Source organism: Micropterus salmoides, unplaced genomic scaffold (genome assembly GCF_014851395.1).
Source record: "Micropterus salmoides isolate LMB-PRFRI ecotype aquatic unplaced genomic scaffold, ASM1485139v1 Ms_hic_scaffold_1, whole genome shotgun sequence".
Classification (NCBI taxonomy): Eukaryota; Metazoa; Chordata; class Actinopteri; order Centrarchiformes; family Centrarchidae; genus Micropterus; species Micropterus salmoides.
In genome coordinates this window covers 32,554,555-32,575,071 of record NW_024040040.1, presented here as the reverse complement: position 1 = coordinate 32,575,071, position 20,517 = coordinate 32,554,555, and positions in this window count along the sequence as shown.

Genomic DNA, 20,517 nt, shown 5'->3' with positions numbered 1-20,517 from the left:
CTGCTTGTGTGCGATGTAATCACGAGCAAATTCTTCAGCCTTATTTCCGCCATTTAATGACAAGATTTGACAAATGTTGAGGCACAGCTGCACACAGAAGTGCTGCAACTCTGTTTGGAAATATTTCTGCTGCTGCAGTGCCAGCATCCAGGGATTAGGCCTAAGGACGCCTGCATTGCTCAGGAGATGGAACATCTGTGTTTCTGAAGGGCAATCCGCGAGATACCCACCGGTCTTGGAGGAGAGATGAGGTCTGGTGCTAGTCATTTCAAAAGGTTAGCCAATTTGCCTTAAACCAAATGGAGCAGAGGGTCTCATGCTGCACTGTGTATTTAACAAACACCGGTGATTGGTTGTGCAAACAAATTCCATCCAACCGCTTATCCTACGTACAGGGTCGCAGGGGCTGGAGCCAATCCCAGCTGACTTCGGGCGAAAGGCGGGGTACACCCTGGACAGGTCGCCAGTCCATCGCAGGGCCAAACAAATTCCACTAACTAGAATACAATAGAGTAGAATAGATACAAGGAGGACAGAAAGTGCATGTAAATAAGCCTTAAACTTTACCTAATAGGGTTGTGTAGCACTGACAAAGATTGATGAGCAGCAATAAATTACTGTACATTAAAGCTTTAGGAAACCCTAGTGGTAAAAGTCCCAAAAATCTACATAAGTATGAAGTCAAAACAAAAGCTCAATGAAATATAACATTTAGAAAAGTTTCCATTTACATTTCAAGAGTCGCCCAAAATGAGCGTGCAACAGCATGAAAACATCATTTCAGTGAAAACGCCTTGATCTTAGTTGGACAACAAGCACCCAACAGGAGAAAAGATGGATTGGGGACTCGGAGGGTCACCACTGTTTGTGTGTTTGCTTTTGGTGTTTGCAGAAAAGGCCTCTTCTTTTTTTTACGATGCCATCTGCGCCAGAGCAAGAAAAGCCTGCATTGTCTGTACGTGCAAGCCCCTTGTGAATCATCACTGTGTTAAGGCGTTAATGACAATACCATTTGAACTTCCCACACTGCTTTTCTTTCATGGTTTAGAACTCTACTCTGTGCGCCAAGGAAAACAGGAGCGTAATGGACATTTTCTGGCTGAGCAATTATGTGAAACGAGACTGCCCTCGTGTTTTGTTTGTGGTGGTTTGTGGCAGAGCAAAATGCTGGCTGGCCTTAGGAAAGTGCAAGAGTTCAGTGCATTGGATGGTGGATTGAACTGGACGGCGTACATGGATATTAACATACTGTCCATTTTGGCAATGACATCTTACACAACAGGATCCTGTCTTACTGTTTAATTGTCTGTGCAATCACCCTTGTTTTCATTAGTCATAAACTTTATAATTCTAATGACATTGATGTACAACTATTTTAGCACTGAGACACCTCTCCTGGGTGAACTACCGCAGAGTTTAAGCCAAATTTTACCCGTAGAATGAAAGAATATGCTTGACTATTTATAACTGTAGGAAGCAAGATTTCCAATCTTACAATGTCTTTAAGGCACGGTATAATCTATATAGCATTTTCTGGCAGATGAACAAAGAGACAGTTAGGCCCTGTAATGGATCATTATTCTCACTGAGATTGATTTACAGTACAGGATGCCTGCCACTCTCCTGGGTACACGAGCTAATCAGGCCTCGTGTTATTTATTCTTCAGCTTTATGAACCACTGACTGTGTCACACTGCACTGGAAAAACAAGGAGAGGAAGAAAAACTAAAGTAAAGAGAGAAAACTTTGTCGTTCATAGGTCAAGCACATCTCATCAACAGCTGACGTCTCACCATGTAAACTTTCCCACATTGCAAGTCATCTGCAGCTGCACATTCTCCGCCTGCGTACAATCTCAAGCACTCCAAATCTGCTTGCTCTGCATCCAGCCGCTCACACAATAACTGTCATTCCCACTGGTTAATCACATCAATTTGTGTTGCCGTAGCTGTATAGTTGGTGTTGTTGTTGTTGTTGTTTTGCTGTTTCTGAGCATGCCCAGAGGAAGTGTTCTCTTGAGCAGCAACGAAGAGGGGTCTTTCTTTTTCTGCAGGGTTGATGCAGGCAGCTCATTAGCCGCATCTCTCCTCATCCCTAAACAGCTTGGTTTGCATATTGAAGCAAATGGAAAGTGAAGGTGTTCTAGGCAGGAAAGGGATGATGGGATCCCAGCTTACCTCCTGATTGGCATTTTTCTGCCAGGGCCTCCTCGTTGTAGAATGCGAGAATAACAAGTCTTCTCCCCAAAAAAGAAATTTTTGTCTTCAATGATTAGGCCAAGGATTCAACTAAAACACACTTGCCACACTCTCTGCTGCTGTTCCTGCTGTGTTTGCAATTGCTGTATGAATCTCTTAACTACATTTATACACAACTTCCTTTTACTTTCTCTGAGTTAAAGCAAGATTTGGCATAATTTACTAACATGTTATGGAACTGTAGTTAGCAAAATGTTATGCAACTCTAGCAAGGCTAATGAGGTGGTGATGTAAGTTGGACACAGTAAAGTAAATACCAATGGGCGGTTTCATTTAAATATGGGGATAGTCCTGGAAAACATTGTACAAGTGAAAAGTGACAGAAATAGTTAGCAAATTAAAAGAGCTTGAAAGAGAGGTTCAAACCCTGGCTCATTTTTCACATCTGCACAGCTGGCCAATCACAGTGTGAAGTGGGTGTAAATGTTGCAGAAACAAATTGCAGAAAATGGTCAGACACATACCCCCCCAATCCAATGTCGTAAAGATATGGGGGGTGGGGCTTTTTGAAGCTGAACATCCAACAAACATTTCTGATGAAGACATGACCATGACCCGGAGACACAAAAGAATGAATCAGTAAAGTCAAGACTTAGTTTTTTTTAGGTGTATTTTTTTTTGTTGCATATTACACAAAAATCATAGCATATGTTCAGTAATAAAGTACAGAATACATTACAACTACAAATCAAGAAATCATACCCATTAGGAAATGTTACACATTTGGGCAAGGAAATATAAAAAAGTTCATTATACAAAAACAGTCCAATGTGAAATTGCACATTGCCTTCAGTCCCTTCGCTCTCAGATCCTCCTCTGAACATGACAAATTTGACCTCACCTCTGAAAATGTACTTTTTGCTCATTTTCAGGACTTCGGAGCAGCTCATTGACAATTTCATGAATGTTGTGGGGGGTGGGCTCCATCAGACGCAGAGAGAGAGTGCAAGGTATGGCTTTCTAACGGAGAGGAAATGAGCTGAGAGGATCTCCTGGGCCACAGCCGGCCTTTGGTTGGCAAACATAAAGGAAATGGAATTCCAGGCCTGGAAAAACCCATAACTCCAGAGCAACTATAAATGTATGGATCCTTTAGAGCCCTGGCAGACCTTTCCAAAGTAAACAAGGTCACTGTGGGTGCTTTGTCCAATTTTCCCGGGGTTTTCAAAGACCAACGTCCTTAGTAAATTATGCTCCATATTAAAAGGGATTTTTTTCTACCCACAGAACATGAGAAGTGTTGATTTTACATGACAGTCCTTCTCTACCTGTGAGAGTAAGTCCATTTCACCAGATTTTGATTAAAGTAAATATTTGGATTATAAAATGGTTTGAGATTAGGTGCTGACCATTTTTTCACTAGCTCCCCCTCCTTAAACAAGGTCCCCAGTAAATCAATTTATACATTATACAACAGCAGCTAATACTAAATTGAATTTATTAACACACATGAAATCAGCATTCTATTTTAGAATTGATTTGAGGTGCTGTGAGACCGTAAAGGAAATAAAAACACTTGAAGTTAATCATGCAAGAGGGTTGTCAAAGATGTGTTGCAGCAAGACCCCAGGCGACACCAGAAACATCTTTTAATCTGCAGTGGGGACATGTAAACAGTCATTAAGACGGTGGGAACGCTATTCATGCTTTTCAGCTGCCTGATAGATGCGGGACGCCTTGCCAATGTCTACACAAGCAAGCGCACCAATGAAAAGCCGACACTTTCAAGAAAAAAAAAAGATTTTTGGGAGCTCATGTGAAGAACTTTGCGCGCACCTTGACACGCATCTACACAACACAACACACACATCTATTCAGGCTGTGTGCAAAGTGAAGGGATCCACTCAGGCTGACGATAATGTAGTTTTTCTTCTCCAGAGTTTCTATGGCAGATGTGCTAGCGCTGTAAAAGCGGAAGGGATGCATTGGGGGCTTGTTAATTAGCAGAGTGTTTTGAAAGGCCTAGCATCCCGCCTTGGCTGGCAGGTTGGCAGCACCTGATTAGTAGGGAATAGCGAAGCGCTGAGACGACGCTCTAGTTCCCCAAAATAAAGAGGAAAAACTCACTCACTCACTCACTCACTCACTCTCTCTCACACATACACTCAGGGGGCCCATACGCTGGCCTAATTTTTTCCTCGTCTTCACCTGACAAATTGCATTCACGCTGTAAAAACAGCGCAGACACTGAAGAGGGAATACATGTGTTTAAAGTAACTCTTTGAACTGGAAATACTAAGAAGATCATAAGACATACAACATTGTTTTCTGACGTGAAACATGTTCCATGGAAAAGGCTGCAAATTACCTTATATGATGACAATATAAGCAGATGTAAAGTTTACAAAGTTTCAGAAGTTGTTAGTATGGTCGAATTGCAATGTAGTGTGATGTCTCGGGGGGTTGGCATCCAGTGAACAGTGTTGGGGTAGTTACTCAAAAAAATGTAATGGATTACACATTACTAGTTACTTTTTTAAAAGTAATGCCTTACTTTACTAGATTACTCACTGCTGAAAGTAAGTAGTTACACTACTAGTTACATTATATTAAAATTTGTATTGCTGCGTAACATCACCTGCGATGCACAATAACTGCCAAATAACAAGTTACACTTCACATATACCCAGATCAACACAAATCCTTATTATAATGAGGACATACACATGATCTCTCTTTTATACTCTTTAATATTACAAAGCTGACAACAAAGTTGTGAACATCAGCCCAACATTTGTCAAGAGAAGAACAAGGCTACAGTACAGTTCTATAATGCTTAGAATTTAAATTGGTTATTTCATTGGAAACATTTATTTTTTACATAATGTATTTCATTACAATACAACAGGATTTAAAATAGGTTGTCCTTCCAACCATCTAGTGCAAATATTAATTTGTTGAAAATAATATCAATAAAAAAATAAGACACTGGCCCTCATCCCAATATCAGATGATGCTGAGACTTCAAAGGAAAAACTAGCAGATGTAATGTAATTTGAACTGTGCATTTAACAGATCGAATCCACACAACAAACTTACTGTAGCTCACTTGCTGAGCTATTGCTTTAAAGTAGATTTTTCCCTCTTACTGGACATGCTTTTCAAAGAGTTGTTATACCTCATGGGCAGGAGTCTCTCAAATCGTTTGTCAGACAACCTGTTCCTCCTCAGAGTCAGCACGAGACTGCCCAGGCTAAAGAGCCTCACCACAGGTGCACTAGAGGGTATCGCTGTCCTTTTGCAAAACTAATACAATACTTCCATCCCTCGAAAGATGTCTTTAGCAGCTCTGCCATTTCTGCATCCTCATGGACTGGCGCTAAAGTTAAAAGTGAGGTCGGAAAAGTGTTACGCAAACACACACAAAAGGGGACGTTTGATTATTCTCTCCTCCCGTTATGCGGATAGTTGAAGAACCAGTACGCAAGTAACGCAACGATTTTATTATAAGTAACTGTAATGTGATTACTGAAGTTATCAACAGTAATGCGTTATATTACTGCGATACAGACAAAAGTAATCTGATTACAGTAACGTGTTACTTTGTAACTTTGCCCAAAACTGGCAGTGATCTTTATTCCCACACTAAGGCAAACATTATTTCCTTATGATATCTGTATATCATGTGTTTTTATGGTGGGTAAACCCTTCAATCCCTGCATTTGAATGAAAGCACTTCAGCTAAGGCTGAAATTCAATACAATGCTGAAAAGGTCCACAGTCACATCTGTGTGAATCAGACTCAAGTCTATGCACACACTTCCGAAATCTCAACAAGGCATCACACTGCCCTGTTTGTCATACAGGCTGATGCGTTGATAAAATTTCCTGTTGGGAGGTTGGCGCGAAACAGAGACCAAAAACAATGTTCACGTTCCATTTAAGAAGCAGGGCGAATGTCTCACGAGGCAACATAAATTCACAAATACTGTCTTGTTCTACAGTAAGTGAAAAGTACAAAAGAAAAGGAAGGATAGACATTTGACAGTCTGTGTTTGGCAGATGGTAAATATGGTGTGGTAGAGTAGTAGTGGCGTCCTCATGCAGACATTTTGAGGTCCCTCAGGGGTCTATGATTTCAGGATATTTGTGTATGTGGGCCATGTTGTTATCCGCCTGTTGCCCTCAGTGTCAGGACCACCTAGGGAAGTCCTTCCCCATGGGGAATACCACCAATCAGGGACTCAATTGTGAAAGCTCATGTCGTGATTTTATTTCTTCAGGTCAAACAGGACCAAGTGCACTTTAACCTTTGTGGATTTTTTGATTTTCCTTTTTTAGGCTGACTTTAGGTTGGTTCTTGGTTTGACGTTAGGACAGTGGGTCAGTTTAATCAAATTGGGTCTTCTAGAGTTTATTCTTTGAAACAAGTCACTCCATCATAATTTATTTTGAACCACTCACCATGCAGATGAGTCTGGAGATCCAACTTATGCCATAGCATGCTGCAGCTGACACTGAACTCTGATCTTTCTGTACAGAAGGTACAAGAAAATAATGAAGTAGGTTGATACTTATTGAGGCCACGCAGGCAGCTTTAACAGAAAGAGTTGGTGTTTCTCAGTCAGGTTTGACATCCTGGATGGGAAGCATAATCTGGAAGAAGGGCCACCCGGTCACCATGTAGCCAGCCAGATGGGAAGACCAGATCTGGGGTGGTACAGGTTACCAGGACCTCCCTTCTACTGGTCCAGGGTCCAACTAATGGACATCTGTCACAGTCCCATGACAGCAGACCCAGCCACTGTCAGAGCTGTAATGAAATATGTATGAAACAAGGATGTTTAGCAGCAGCAGGCCCAGTGCTAATCAATGATTCGATCCACTGGCGCCCAACGCGGAATACATTTATTATACATTATCTTTTCATGCAGTCAATTTTATGCATTCTGATTCCACCTCCAGCCGTACCGCATTGAAATGAGGCAAAGCTGAGATTGTGTTTAAAATTTAAAGTGGTCCCATTGCCCCAAGCAACATGCCCTCTCACTGTCATGCACACAACATTGTTGGAAAGTGAGACATTTTCTTCTCTCAAACTGCTCTCCTTGCGAACATTCGCTGCAACAATTGCACAGCCAGTCCTTACTCAAACAGCAGCAAAAATATTTGTGGCACAAAGTAATGTCAATTAAGCTTTTCTTTCTAATTATGCTAGCAAAAAAAAAGTGTCCTGCATGGCGAGCCAGAGCTAAGTGACCTGAACAGGAGTTAGTAGTGGCAGCCAAGGGCAAAGCTGTCTAATGTAAACCAAATCCTGTACCTGGGGAGCACAGCCTATTCAGGCTAATCCGCTAGCCTGGAGGCTGCAGCTTTAATAGGGGCACTGTGGACCTAGTCATTGTCCTCTCTACTCAAGGAGCCCGATGCAACATGTTAGCCCGACCAAGCTGCAAAAGCCCCTCCACCTCACGCCTGCCTGAATATTTATCTGAGGCATGTGGGAGGGGGCTAGCAGTGAAGAGGGAGGAGAAAGGAAGTGAGATATGTGTATTTGTGTCTGACAGTGTTATTTGAATATGCCAAAAGTTGATGATATGCTATTTTAAGACAACTCATAGCCCACAAAAAGAAAAACAAAGTGCATTTCACACGTGAGCTTGTAAAACAGCCCAAGATGCTTTGACTTGAGATCAGTACCGACAACAATGCAAAAATATATATATAAATAAACTGAATGGAATGAGGATCTGGTGGATTGTAGTGGCTGTATTATCAAACACACCTTTCTCTGCAGGCCTGTCATTTGGCACCAGCCACCAAGGGAGCAATAGCAGCTGTCAGCAGCAGCCCTTTACATATCTATCCTCCCAATACATCTCATTGGATTCAGTTCATTTTACCTGAGGCACTTTTGTCAGTCCTCATCTCAGATTCTTCCATTATGTGTGTGTGTGTGTGTGTGTGTTTTGGTGTGTATATGAGCTACATGCACATACCTACAGTATGCTTATAAGTTTGTAGATGCCCTTAGTGTGTTGTGTGCGCGGGTGCATTCATACATGTGAGCGAAAAGCTAAACAGTATTTACACACGTTTATCCTTGCTGCAATGGGAGCCTGGAGTACGCCGGGGGCTGCCGGGGTTACACAGCAGGGAAGGAAGCCTGTGACGGGCTGCCTCAATAAACCCACTGATTATTTGTACCATTAATTCACACCTCCTTGACCTTGCTGCTCAATCTATACGCCAGTGCTAGTCTCAAGTAGCGCAGCAGAGGCCAGCCTCATACATCCTAAGCCAGGGCTGACAGACCACAGAACAGAGTTTTCTCCTTTGTTTTCTAACCACGTGTCATGTTTTAAGCCGCTGACCTTGTGGCACCAGAAGCAGTCTTTTCAATACTTAACATAAACTACATCCAGTGACATTGATGGTATGCGTACATAAGTGACAGTTTTCCTGTGATTTATTTTGCGCCATTTAATTTGAAGTAGTTTTTCTTGCAAAGGCAAATGAAGGAGACTTCTTCGAACTGCTTTGAGGTGGGACAGTAATCACTCTAAATGTAAATTAAGATTTGCTAAAGTTCTGTGTATTTTGTGAGGTAAAAACTCCCCAGGATCTGTGCGTCTGTCTGCCGCTGTGGCTGAAATGTAGAGGTCAGATTCATAATTAACCCCTTCCACTTTTTTAGGGAAGGGACGGATAGAGAGGGGACGTCAGCTACTAATGTACTTTATTGCAGGCAGGCTATTTTTCTTATTACTTTATTTCATACTTGAGCAAAAGAGATTGAAACTGCATCCAAATTGCACATCCTCATACAACTACTTTTCTCATCATAATCTCTTCAAGAAGTGTTTTTTCCTCATGATACAGCTACGATGCATTTCATGCGAGCAAACAAATTTGTGTTTTCACTATTAGTGAGCACTGACTCCTGTCCCAACGTTTTGCTTCTGTTGTTACCACTCATCAGCATCAGAGCCATGTCACCCTTTGATGGCTCAGTTTTAAGGGGGGGGTAGTCGGGTACGGGTAGCGTCAAGCTGGGTTCAGAGGTTAATTGTCAGTATTTTGGTTTGTTACTCCACGTGTAGCTTCCATTCCACTTTGATTCCCCCCTTCACCCTTTGACTGGTGTGGAAAGGCTTTGCACTGATCGCTTTTGGCACTCATTAATAGTCATAATCTGAGGGAGGCTGATGCTGTATCGACAATAGTGTGCGTGTGTTGCTTCCCCCCCAACATCCTGCTGCTTCGTGCCCCGCCGTGGTGGACGATGGGCAGGCGGGGCAAGCTGGCTTGCTTGCTGGCTGGCTGGCTAGCTGGCTGGCAGGCTGGTGGGCGGGCAGGCGGGCGAGGCCGGGAGCTCTCTGTGGGTGATGAAAATGCATTCTCCGGGCTTAATTGAAGGTAGAGCTGTCATGTTCCACGCAGACAGCCACATGTAATTATTCCAGTCTGCCAGCCTTCAGTTTGCCTGTCAGCTACCTGCCTGGGCTGCCTGCTGCTGCTAGAGGGTGTATAGAGACAGAAAGCAAGGGAGGGGTGGATAAGGGAATGGAAGAGTTTGTGTATGTGTATGTGTATGTGTGTGTGTGTGTGTGTGTGTGTGTGTGTGTGTGTGTGTGTGTTCGGCCTGGCTGGGGAGTTTCACTGGAGGGGTGCATAAAAAGCAGTGATCTTCCAATTTGTCTCAGCAGCTCGTCCTTTCTCTCTCCCTCTATCTTTAACTCTCTTTCTACCTACGTTTCTCTTGTGCCGGCACCCTCCAGTCAATCTTCTCTCTCTGTTTTCTGTCTCCATATTTCCTCCTTCAGGAAGAGACACAGAGGAAGAAGAAAAAAGTCAGAAACAGAGGCATAGAGAGGAAGAGTGAGCGACAGTAAATGTAGGCCCTCCACAGATAGCCCAGGCCGCTAAACATAGCCTGCTTGGTACAACATCGACTTCAATTTGGGGAACCTCAGAGTATTTTGTTCCTCCATGTGGCAATTAGGATGTCAAATCAAACTTGGGAAGGCAAACAGCAGAGCAAGCCTCCTCGCTGCTATTTCCAGACACCACGTCTCTGTCTCAAGCACACATACACACACACACACACACACACACCAGCCTCTTTCTCTCTCATACAGACAGCCATCCAGATCTCCTAAGGATTACACAAACTCTGTAGCTGCTCAGAGAGCTTCTTTCTCCATCACATGGACACAGAAGCACACACACACACACATACAGTGTTATGGAAATGATCACATCCCCTAACAATGCACAGTTCCTGACCCACCAGTCCAACGAGCCATAAATCGTGGTGTTTCAGCGGAGGCCTGACCCATGACCCCTCCAACACCAGGCCTGTCCTTACTGTCAGTCAGGCCTTTATCTCTCTCTGACCTCTAAACACTACCCAGACAACAATGGGGCAAAGTCAGAGCACTCATCTCCAATCACACAACCCCCCACAATGACATCAGTGTGCTCTCTGCACCAGGACTTCTGCTTCCATTCAACTTTGGTACCACTTATGGTGTTATCGTGTAAACCGAGCAGTAACAAACCAACATCCACACTGCAGATCAGGATTCTTTCATTTTCATCACTCAATTTTGGTTTTGCAGAGGATCACATGATCCTCACTGAAACGCTATTGCAGTGGGTTGGTTTATCTAGTTCAGAATTTAGTTGGTTTGTACTGTATTATCAAATAGACAATTTTCTGTGATGTTATGACACACCTGATGGTATTAAGAGCTATGGAGTGCCTCAAGAGGTCTATTATTGGCCCTATTATATTTTCTGTTCATATCCTACTGTTGGGCCTACTAATTATTGTTTTAATATATCTTTTTGCTTCTATGCAGATGACACATAGCTGTACTTTTCAGACAAATGACAAATTATATTTGTTACCATGCTGCTTGATTGATATTTAAGGATTTTATTGTGACACACTTCACAACTTTTGTTTTAGAAAGCACCATATAAATCTTTGCACATGATTTTCACCGCCTTAGTTGCAACACTTCCATCAAAAAAGATATTCCTACTTGGTTTGTCAACACAGCTGGGCTAAAAAACATCTAATGCAAAGAATGTGTAACATTCCCCGACTAACCCAGGCAATTTGTCAAAATTAATCAAACTCTGACGCCTGCTGTCTGGCATACATCTCACTAAATTCCATGATATTCCAGAAGTTCCATGACGAATGGGAAACCTGCATACAAGATAAGTATTTAAGCCCTGGAGGTATTGTCGATTCAACTCAGCACAGAAGAAGACTCCTAACCCTCTCATTCACAGGGGTTTTCAAAAGCACAACCACATGAAGGCACTGTCTGCCTTATTCCACTGTTTCCTTTTCTCATCTTTTCCCTTTCACCTCCAAGCACTGTAAAATATAATTGCTCTGATCTCATTCAAATGCATTTAATGACAGACCAATAGGGTGAATGACAGCTTTTGAAAACACTTTGAAAATCAGTAACCTAAACCTCAGTCTGTGTGTTTGTATTCATGCACATATTCCTGTGTGTGCGCGTGTAATTGCATGAATCTGTTGGTCCTGTGCCAAAATGGGGCAGCGTGCTCTAAACAAGATAAAAGAGTTTTTCCCCAAGAGGCTCACTAAATGGAACGTGGACCCTGCTGTTTGTCTGCAGAGGAGGCTGTCCGAAGGCTAGAGACACTCAGGAATTTGGGGCTGAGCAGGGCAGGGCCACCGAGGGACATGGGACTCACTCTGGGTCATTGCATCTGAGGTCACCCCCCCAATCTTCCCCTTTGTGTCCCCATTCAACCTACAATGTGCCAAGAGCAACACTATTCCTCAACACAGCAAACGAATCCACCCATGCCACTTAACAAGTCATTTAATCAGGTACTGAGTGGTGAAATCTTATTTCATCTAAAAATATATTTTAAATCCAACCAATGAGATCATGTCATTTGATTCCAATGCAAATCCAGGCCTTAATAAGGTATATAAATGGTAAGGCGTAGATATGAATACACTAAGATATATACAGTACATGTAACAGTAACACATACAGTAACATGTGGAGCAGTTACACACGATTTGCCTCCCCACATGCTCTCTCATACACATTAAAATCTCTTTATTCCATGAAAGAATCTAATATGTTTCTGAGCAGATGACCTTAAATGCAAATTGTAAAGGAGCACACCACGTTCTAGATTACTAGCCTATCAGTTAGTAATGAAAAATTATCACTGTTTTCTTCATTCTGGCGCTATATTTCAACTCTTTAGCAAAAAGTGTTGAGTGATAATAGGCCACTAGCCTTTAAATCATAGGACCTACAGATTCACAAGGTTGAAAAAGCGATCATGGAGTACCAACACCACATGAAAAGGGGACCAGATACATTTTGGCACTGATAAACTTTAAGAAAGGAACACACTGCTTTGCTCCCACTGCAGGGGTGACTTAAAAATGTCAAGTAATCCAGAACCACACAATCACTAAATAACAAAAAAGAGTACATGACCAGAAACAGCACCACAAGCAGAGAGACATACAAAATAGACTCAATTTGCGTGTGCCCATTGTTGCTTTGTGTAATGAGCATGCACCTGTAACAACAACAATGGCGGATGCTTGTTTGAGTGTGTTAGATATATAATAGATATTTTGAAAAACAAAGGTCGTGTGGACAGGATTTTTCTTAAACAGCAAGGGAAAATATCCTTTTTCAAAAACATCTGTGTACGTGTAGACAAGGCCTCCTTGATTACAAATCTGGGGCTGCATTTCTGCAAAAGGAGTTGGGGATTTCGTCAGGATTAATGGTCTCCTCAATGGTGAGAAGTACAGGCAGATACTTATTCATTATGCAGTACCATCAGGGAGGCATCTGATTGGTCCCAAATTTATTCTGCAGCATGACAATGACCTCAAACATACAGCGAAAGTCATTAATAGCTATCTTCAGCATAAAGAAGAACAAGGAGTCCTGGAAGGGATGGTATGGCCCTCATAGAGCCCTGATTTCAACATCATCAAGTTTGTCTGGGATTTCATGAAGAGAGAGAAGCAACTGAGGCTGCCTAAATCCACAGAAGGAGAGAGAGAGAGAGATTTTAAACTTTGCATTGTCTTAAATTGTAAAACATCTTCACTTGCTGTAGGAATAAAACGAGTAAAAGACTTTGTTAGTAGCCACTATCAATCATCACAGTGTGTGCTGGTAGCAGAAAGAATTAGAGTTAGGGTTAGGGCTATGTTACTCATAAACAACTGAAGACCTCTTCCTTTGTTTTCTCTTTAGTGCAGCGCAGTGTAGTCTGCTGATTATGGGGCAGTTGCTGTTGTTGGAGGATATTAGCCACGTCCGTGCAGCCTCCTCCCAATGTGGTGACAAGCTCCAGAGTAACCCTTCACACAGCTGGAAGCTCGGAGGCCCCAGTATTCAGAAGCGTGCGCCCGGCCCCTTGTCACAAACCACGCCAATGTACGGTTTTGTCTCTTTATTCCTCTCCCTCCCATTCCCTCCCTCTTCCCCTCTTTATCTGCCTTTTTTCTCCTCCTCGGCCTCTGTTTTTTCCCCTACTTCACTTTGACACGCCCTCATTCTAAAAGTCTTTAGCAGTTCATTTGAACTGTCTGTTTTCCCAGCAAAGCAAACGCAGTTAATTTATGGATGTGAAAATAAAGCATAAATGTGGTTTGTGCAATGCAGTCTTTGTTAGCAAAAACATGTTGTGTGGTTATGTTCTGCAAATAACACAAAGATATTATATCTGATCGTATTATCTTATCTGATATGAACATAGACAGGAAACTTTACTGCTACCTCCAATCAATCAGTTGGCCCACAACTTTGGTCTAGTCTGAAATAGCTCAACAACTGCTGAACAGATTGCTATGACATTTTGTAAAGATATTCATATTCCTCAGAGGATGAAGCCTACTGACTTTGATGATCCTTTGTCATTTCTTCCATTGCCCCCAGCAAGTAAACTGTTGTTAAAAGTTTTTCAGTGAAATATGTCAACATCAACCAGATTAATTGTCAGAAAACTTTGTACAGGCATTCATGGTTCACAGGAATGTTACCATGTGATCTGTATTTGGATGCATATGATCCACAGGTCTTTGCATTTAAGTTTTATCGTTATTTCAATTCTGCTGGCTCACTGCGATCAGATCTCAATATGCTATAAGAAGCAACGCCATAGAAAGGTATAATAGATTTTTTGAGAGGTAGCATCTGTTTTGTTCATATATGACAAAATAGAAGCCGTATAACTGGGCTTGGTAAGGTTGACGTGTAAGTTAGTAAACAACAAGCATTGTGGGAACCCCAGTACCAGGTGGCTGTGAGTTTTTTTGAGAATGTTACAAGGGCTTGCTTAAGCTAGCAGAAAGAAACATCATTCCTGTCAACTTGTTGGGCGGATATTATGTCACACTGTGCAGACTGAATTCATATCTGGCCGAATTCAGACCATTCAAAGATGGCGAACATAGTAAACATACCAGCAAAATATAAGCGTGTTAGCATTTTCGTTTTGAACATGTTAGCATGCTGTCATTAGCATTTAGCTCAAAACACAGCTATGCCTAAGTACAGTCTCGCAGAGCCGCTGTCATGGCAGTAGTTGTAATTCCAAAATGCAGGGATAATCTTTCAGTAATGCAATCTAGTGCAACAAAACCACAAACTATAACCTCAAAAATGAGCTAATGACACAGTCTCATCAAAGACAGAATATCATCAGCTTCAAAGGTGTATTAGATAATGCGTTCCTGTTATTGAGTCCATGCTTTAACTGATGTTGACAAGTTTTGATTACAGTAACTGTTCACTGACAGAGCTGATGAAGCTTTCAGGTGGCTGTGCAAAACTAAAGTATCTTAAATTAACTCTGTCTTACCAAAACAATGGCACGGGGTTGACTTTCTTTCACATGCAAAACTCTGAAAGCTACACATATCGCATAGAATTTATCAAATGTCTCATTAAAGTTCACATGTGGCAGAATTGTCATCACGTTCATGACAGATAGATCATATTTGTCATTTTGAAATGGAAACATTAGTGAGGTTCAGAATCCCCTTTTTATCAGGGCAACTTGAGGTGGTGAAACTGTGTCCATAAGCAGAACAAAAGTCACTTCTTCCCTGTGAATCTGGGCTGCAAATCTGGGCCAGCCACCACTGAGACCCACCACGGCCCTTGGGCTCACTTAAGGAAGGCCTGAAAAAACCATGGCTGATTTACATCTCCACTGCCTGGGCTTCCGCAGAGCAAGAACCACAAAAGGGTGGGTTTAGGGTGCAAGAACCACAGGGGATGGAGCAAAGAGGGGCCAAGGGAGAATAGGAGTATAGAAAAGAAAGAGGGAGAAGAGAAACAAAGTGGGGGGGTACAGGGGCAGGCTGGGGGGTTAGAGGTCACAAGGGCATTGCAGGGCGCTCCCAATCAGCGCTGTGTAAACAGACCTCCTCCTGGAGTGGACAGGTTGCAGGGGGGTGTCCTCCACGGGCCACTGGGGCTGTCAGCAGAGCAGATAACTGATGGCAGGAATGTGGCATTTGTTCTTAAAAAGAGGGAGAGCGGGAGGAAGAGAGGGAGGAAGGGAGGGAAGAGGGAGGAGTTCAACTAGTGGCAGAAAGTGGGCCGCCAATTAACATCTACTTGATGCATTCGTACAGCCGGGCCTCTTGCTCCTTAAGCCCTGCAGCTGTATTTCTGCTGGCAGGGGAGCTCCCTGTTTCTCTGGCCCTGTTCACTCACACAGAGATCCCCTTAACGACACAACAGCATCGGCCTTGGGTCCCGGCAGGACAGTACTTACATTGTCAGACAGCTCAGTCATTACTCTATAGACTGCTGGTTATTTGGTGAGCTCTTAGCAGGGCCTAAAAATGATGAATTTATATCAAGGTTTCCAGTTTTTACATCCTCAAGAAATTGTGAGCCAAAATGTTTTCCTTACAATAAAAAATTTGAACAGGCAATTGGTAGGGTTTCGTCACCACTCCAGCACCACCTCTATCTTTAACTGCCAAATCTTTTTGTCTCATATTACAGTATCACCACACAGTCTGTCATTTTCCTAACCACCACCTCCCTGTCCGTCTGTGTCTTTTCTATTTACATAAAGATTGTGGTTAGGAAGATTGACACCAATTTAGGAGTTAAGCTGCACCAGTGGGATTAATGTGATCCACAAGTCAGGTCCCGTCTGCAGCCTCTGCGTGTGTCCTGTCTGCCTTGAGACGGGCGTCTGATCCCAAAACAGTTATTAGCCTGTCCTCCCATCAGAAGCAGATAGAAGCGAGATCTAAGCCCGCTGAACTCGCGTCTGCGTTCAAAAGAGTGGCAGAGCTCTGCCTCCGTGCCATCAGTCTGCAAATGGAGCCATGATGGTCTTTGACCCTCCCTCTACCACCACCCGTTGTGGTGGCCTTTGAGGCCAAGTGAGGTGTAAACAAATCCAATATACTCTGCATTGTATGGCACCCCAAGGGTCCCTATGAAGTTACTCTAAAGGTACAAATCACTTCGGGTCAGGGTTTGCTTGCTTTTTCTTGCTCTATTTCCCCGAGGCTTGCAGTTCCCCCACGCCGAGAACGCTACCCAGCCACCCACCGCTGCCATCATACAGGTTTATTTACATTTGGATGTCCTAGATTGATTGAATGGGCCCCTTTTTGGGATAGTACCTCCACAGGCCTGCTTAGTGTTCAAACCGGAGACCACCATGCAGAGAGGGAAAGGTCCACACATTATGTTCCTTAAATCACAATGTCATCCGACTCTGACTCTTACATAGATCAAGGATGTTGGTCCTTAAACTCTGCCATATATCAGTGAGATTTTTCAGAATTTTCTTATGTATATGGTAAATACACATTTTCAACCTGTAGACAATTCAAGAAACAGTTTAGAGGGGCCTTGTTACATAAAAATAACTCAAACTGGGAAAGTATCATGACCACTTTTTTTCCGAACAAAGAAAATCTAATAAAGAAGATGTCACAAATTATTTTACTTACAAATTACCTTTTGAAATGTCAGAAATGTCACCATTTTGCCTCCAACTAGCTTGGTCAGACAAAAACCTGAAATAAAGTCCTATTTTAATGTAGTTTTTGTTACTTGTCAAAGACGTGCATCTGAGCACAGGGATGGTAAACAGGGGTGAGCAGGGCAGAGGACAACTATCCATTTCCTGGAGAACACCGTCTCCTGACCTGGCAGGCAGTTAACAGGTCACTCCGGGTTCAGCCTCAGGCCACAGCCTGCTGCCTGTCTGCATGTTTCCTGTAGTATTAGAGAAGTGCAAAGGAATGTGAAACAATTCTGTGCTGTACTGCGAAAAAACTACTGGCCGGACAGCAAGGATGTAGTTTACTGGTGTTATCAAGTGGTGTCTGACACCGGCTTTAGGAGGTTACTCAGCCTCTAACGTTTCATGTGAGGCCACTGACCAAACGTACAACACACTGAAGCTATTGACAGTAATCTGCCTCAGTATCATGGTGAGTCTATTATGTATAGAGGGAATGACAAAGGCAGTTTCAGTATCACTAGATGCCAACAAAAGGCCCTTTGTGTCCAGTTATGTCACTATGAACTGCTGTTCAAACCACATGAGTGTTTTGGTTGGAGGAGTCCTCACTTCCACTGAGGACCTGTTAGGGGATGCACAGTTCAGTGAAGCAGCAGGTCTATTTGTTTGTGTGTGTGTGTGTGAGAGAGAGAGAGAGAGAGAGAGAGTGTGTGAGTGATTGAGAGAAAGAATGACAGATACATGCATCTGCCTGCATCTGAACACTTGAATAAGAGATTGTGTTACGGGCCAATGAATCAATTCACATAGTACGATGTAGTGTAGTCGTGAGATGGCAGTTGCTCCAAATGCATATCACTTAAGTTTGCTTTTTTACGTCATTGGATGTGACACGTCTGTGAGGCGTTACCAAACTAATGCGAACAGCAATGCAGTCTGACTTGTCAGCATGGGCTGACGCCAAACAGAGAATATTCTCATTGAACTACAGTAGTATGATTTACATCAGCAACGCTTTTTTGTCAAACACACCCCCTGCTCTTAGGGTTAGATGAACTCAGTACCCCTTCATGGACACCACCTGTCCATTTGAATTGTTCTTAAACTGTATGATTTTTGATTGTTTGACACTATCAAGTATATAAAAGTGGATAATCATGTTGTCACACAATTTAGCTGTCTATGTTTAGATCAGTTGGGTCAAGTTTGCATTCATACTTGTGTCAGAAGCTGGTTTCAACCATGTCTGTTACTTTTAACAAATTCATCTGATTTAACTGTTTAACCGTTAATTTTAGTTACTATTGGAGCTGCTTCTTATTTTTAGCAATATATTACATCCATGTATCCATTACCTTTAGCTAAACATTTAGACCTCTCTGCATGAGACATCTTACAGCCATATATACACACACATATATCTCTTTACACATATGGTTGGGAAACACTGTTTTACATAATATACTAGTAGTAACTTCAGATTAAAATAGCAACCATGTACTATTTACTTGTGGTTGAATGGATGGTTTTATTCCCAAAATTTCACATCCTTCATGGATCTGTATCATTAGCTTTTAGGCCTAACTATTAAGTTTGAGAGGCAGAGGAGATTTCATTAAGTTAGTCTTGGGAGATGTAATTAAGCAACAATGTGTAGCCGCTCTTTCCAAAGCCAGCTGGGCGATCCTAGGATAGGTGGGTCTGTACAGCACGTCCTGAGGCTAACTAGCTAGCTGGTGCAATCACAGTACTGTCTCACAGCATTGGGTATTTTAAACATAATAGGGTTTGGCCTGGTTTTTCTTTGCCCCAGTTAAAGTTCCCTTTCTGCTCTCCCTAATTAGACAAAAACAGCTCCCTCCTGTAAGTCTTTATCAGCCTAACATCGCTGAGGTTTCACCGAGGCTCTCATCGGACAGACACAGAGCATGTAGCCTACATTTGGAACATTCACTGTACTGTATACTCCACATAGATGAGGAAGACAGTGCAACACCTGCGTCTTTATTACTGATCAAAGTTCCACATTCATATTTGAACAAGGAGGGACCATATCCCGCTTTGACGAAAGGGACCAACAGATGCAGCTCTGTTCATTATCTATGGAGGAATGTCAGGATTTAGATCTGTGAAATGCCATTTGCTGAACGTTGTGACACGCTCCAGCACACTCCACACACCAATTAAACCAAATTGACAGGATTGTTCAAACCGGTCTGATTTGTCAACACCCTCACACCCCACACGCGCGTGCACACTCACACACAAACACACACACACACACACATACCGCAAGGGATCATTTTACACGCAATACTGTCCCTGTTTGGATTATTCACCAAGTGTGTGTATTTTCTTTTTGAGTGTAAGCCATTAATATTAACTATGGCAGTAGAAGGCTGTATTTGTATTTGTCAAAGCTTTTACATATATGTATGTATGTTCACTATCATTAAAACGCAGAAGATAAGGAAGAACATAGTAGTAGACTGTAGCTGTCATTTATTTTTTAAAAGCAGCATGGCAATGTTTTAAATCCTTAGCATCAATTAGCATGATGCAATTTCAATACATTTAAAAACTTTACATGAATAAGTTACATTTCAGACATTTAGCATAGCACCCATATTTTGCTCATAGATGACTAAATCAAATGCTTCTATTGAGGACATGTATTTTTAACTAGCATGTCAATGCACATTGGTTTATCATATCATTTACAGACCCACTGGGGTGTGAATTAACTTAAATTAAACTTGCTTTCTGGGTTTTTGGTTAAGAGTATTTAAGTATGCTGTTGGATCTCCATGCTGACAGGGCCTAAAGAGATTATTTTTCCAGGAGCGCAACCTCAGGGTGAGATGTTTATTGAAAATTCAATGAAAAGGACCCATGACTATGGAGTCAAAACAGCCTCCAACACATTATGAATTAAGTAGATACCGATATGAATCAACTGCTACATTCAGAAGGGGTGTCATAAAACATAGATCCATATACAGCAAGACAATTAAGTTATTATTTTGCAAAAATGTACTTTCAGACAAAAACAAAGGTGTATTACCCCATGACCTTTAATAATACTGATGATGATTTGTGTCAATCAAAATAACTCTCAAACAATATTTCAATATCAGTGAAGTTTTCTAGAGTTCCACCAGACAAATCCCTAAGCATCCCCACATAAAGTAACATCAGCCGGATTTCAGCTGTGGTCAGCTGTGTTTTCTACCACACTTCAGTCTGCAGCAGCTAATAAGACTATTTC